This window comes from Mytilus californianus, unplaced genomic scaffold (genome assembly GCF_021869535.1).
Source record: "Mytilus californianus isolate M0D057914Y unplaced genomic scaffold, xbMytCali1.0.p SCAF_6, whole genome shotgun sequence".
Taxonomy (NCBI): Eukaryota; Metazoa; Mollusca; class Bivalvia; order Mytilida; family Mytilidae; genus Mytilus; species Mytilus californianus.
This window is the reverse complement of record NW_026262712.1, coordinates 27,374,142-27,377,347: the sequence shown is the minus strand read 5'-3', so window position 1 is coordinate 27,377,347 and position 3,206 is coordinate 27,374,142.

The following is a 3,206-nucleotide window of genomic DNA, read 5'->3' as shown; positions in this document are numbered from 1 at the left end:
TAACGCAAATTGAGGTCAAATGACCTTATTTGGTATATAGATATATATACATATGACGTACACAATGATGACCTGATTAAAACAGATGGGTATATATTACAATAAGTGTTATCTTATTTTACTGCATCATATCTGTCCTTGATAGATATTTGATGTAGAGCATTTACGAAAGGTACAAAAATTATCAAGTTAACGAAATGATGGGTAAATTGTTTTGATTGTTGGTTTCTTAACGTCCAGTGGCAAATATGTCATGCATGTTCAGAACGATGTGGGTAAAATAAGATTATATATACATTAACAAATGATGATGAAATGAAAATGGAATACATAATAAAAGAAGGAAAAGGGATGAATTCTCCATGTTTGAAAAAGAAATAAAAAAATTATATTCGTATGTGGGGTAGCAGTGGACTCGAAATGTGGGTGGGGGCAAATATCTGAAAAAGTGACAAGCAAAAAAAAGTGGTGCCAAAATTTCGAGGAGACAAGCAAAAAAAAATTAGGGGCAAACTTTGAAAGTGAATAGCCAAACAAATTGGGGGCAAACTTCTAAAAATGACTAGCCAAACAAATTCGGGGCAAACTTCTGACAATGACAAGTTAAAAACAATAGTAAAAATGTATATGAGTTGATTCTTTTTACTCCCGGTTTTAATGCTGCCGGCATGACTTAACTGGACAAACTGTATCTCTGTCTAGACAAACTGTATCTCTGTCTAGACAAATCTTATGCGAAGAACATGTTTTTGATTGCTCTAAAAAATATTCTTTGCTACTCTGTTTTTAAATAACAAGCTTTTTAAAAGACTGTTATAAATTGACATCATATATATATGACAGAACAAAAAAAGCAGAAAAAAATGCACGGTCCGTGTCCTTATTCTTGAGATATAAGCCATTGAGAATTTGGCGGGAATGATTCTCTCTAGATTTTTCTCACAATTAACATTGGCACCTTTCTTCTTTCAAAAACCTTAGAAAAAACAACAAAGATTTGATAAGATTTTCAAAAACTATATGTAATAAAAGAATGAAAAGAAAGGTAGAGGTTACTTGACAAATTTTTTTAATGGCACCACATTGATTAAACCAGAGTATTCCGAATATCTGACAAAAAGTCAAAAACAAGACTAGCGAACATCCTTAAATTGTTATTTAAAAGTGAATGTCGGTTCGAGCAATGCCGCAACTCGCGAAGTGTATTTTTAAACCCGAAATTTAACGTTGCAGTTACCATGCAATATTAACGGTTCACGATCGTTCAAGTATTCCATGGGGAAATCGTGGTTAAATCACACATGAAACCAACGTTTTATAAAACACAGGGTGTTAAACAGGCGATTGACATTCCAACTGTGAAATATGAAGGGTAGTTGGATTCATAATTCATATAGAGGTATAGAGCTATAGAGATACGCGTAACACTTTGCATGTCGTTCACGTTACCTAGGGGTACATGTAACACTTTGTTCACGTACCCTAGAGGTACACATAACAGTTTGTTCACGTTCCAAGAGGTGCGCGTAACAGTTTGTTCATGTACCCTAGAGGTACAACAAAATGAATTATGACCCGAACGGCCCTGCTATGACATGTGACAAGACCATGTTACATATGCACGTGTAACAACGTCATCGCTCGTCTTTAGGTCATAAAATCGCCCGACAATTTAATGTACTCCAGAGCACAATTTCACGCCTTTGGCAGAGATGAAATAAACTGGATCAGCTCAAGATCGCTTTAGAAGTGGTAGGCCATGCATCTCTTACAACAATATTCTGTTATCAATCTTAGTAGTTCACTAATCCCGTTCACATGTTTCAGTCCCATTATGATTATCCAACTAAAAGATGTTAGGATGTGTCAGGGAAAAAAAGGATTCTTGTTTTTTTAAGAGCAAATTAATGATAATTTTGTATATTTTTTTGGTTAACCCGTAGTTTAATCGTTATATAAATTTCGACTCGATAGCAGAAACTAGCATCCTTCTTTTAATTCATTTTTTATCGAGTCTAATGCTAAGAATATGTCTGTTTATATTTGTGTTTTTTTTTGTGTGTGTTTCTAAGCATTTGAATGATCACCACTGAAATGCCAATAAATCCATTTGTTGTCAACCAGTTATGAAAAAGAAAACAGATAATAGATTTCTTTTAATTTCTTGAATAAACAGGAAATCACTTAGTATTGTCGATGTTTAGTTCTGATAATTCGAAACATTAATGGTATTTTGATCGTTTGTTTATTGGTTAATATTTAGTTACTATTGGATACATGAATATTGTAACGTAGCAGCCACAAACAAACAAAAATACGAACAGCCCAAAAAAAAACTTTGTCTGTCTGTTAGTCACACTTTTGGTTCTGCAGTCTATAAATTATAGAGAACCCTTTTCCTTTTTTGTATTAATTGCAATTTAATCGAAATATTGTGTTCACTAAAGATAGGTTAAATTTGATTTTCGTCGTTTTTACTTTTACCGTTCTAAAATTATGGTACTTGATTGTTAGAAAAACTATTATATTTTTTATAATAAATATAGAACCCCTTTTTGAAATAAATTGATAATAAAAAGAGAAACCTTTTGGAATTGATTAAAGTTTAAATGAAATGTTTTGGACCACTAAAGACAGTTTAAGTTCAATTTCCCTCGTTTTTAATTTTACTGTTCCAGAGTTACGGTACTTGATTGCTGGAATCAGATGAAAAATAGAGGACCTTTTTTGGAAATTTATTCCAATTTCAATTGACTGTTTTGGACCATTAAAGACGGATTCATTCCGATTTTTATCGTTTTTACCTTTACCATTCCAGAGTTACGGTACTTGATAGTTAGAAAAACGCGAAATGTTGTGGTTTCCGGATATTAATGGTTAACCCTTTTTTTTAAATTAACTGGATTTTAATGGATTATTTAAGACCATTCAACACATGCAGGTAAAATTCGATTTTTGTCGATTTCATTTCATCAGATCATGAGTAGTGGTACCTGATTGTTGGAAAAAATTATTTTAGTTTTTGTTATGAGACAAAGTGTGACCGACATGAAACAATGTGTCTGAGGATATGGGGATGTTTCTTCTACATATATTTTATGTACGGTATAGTTTAATTGTCGGACGGAAGAAGTAATAAAATGTGACCATATTTCTATACCCAAGTCCGCCATTTGGTCATTTTTGTACAGGAAAATATAAATGAG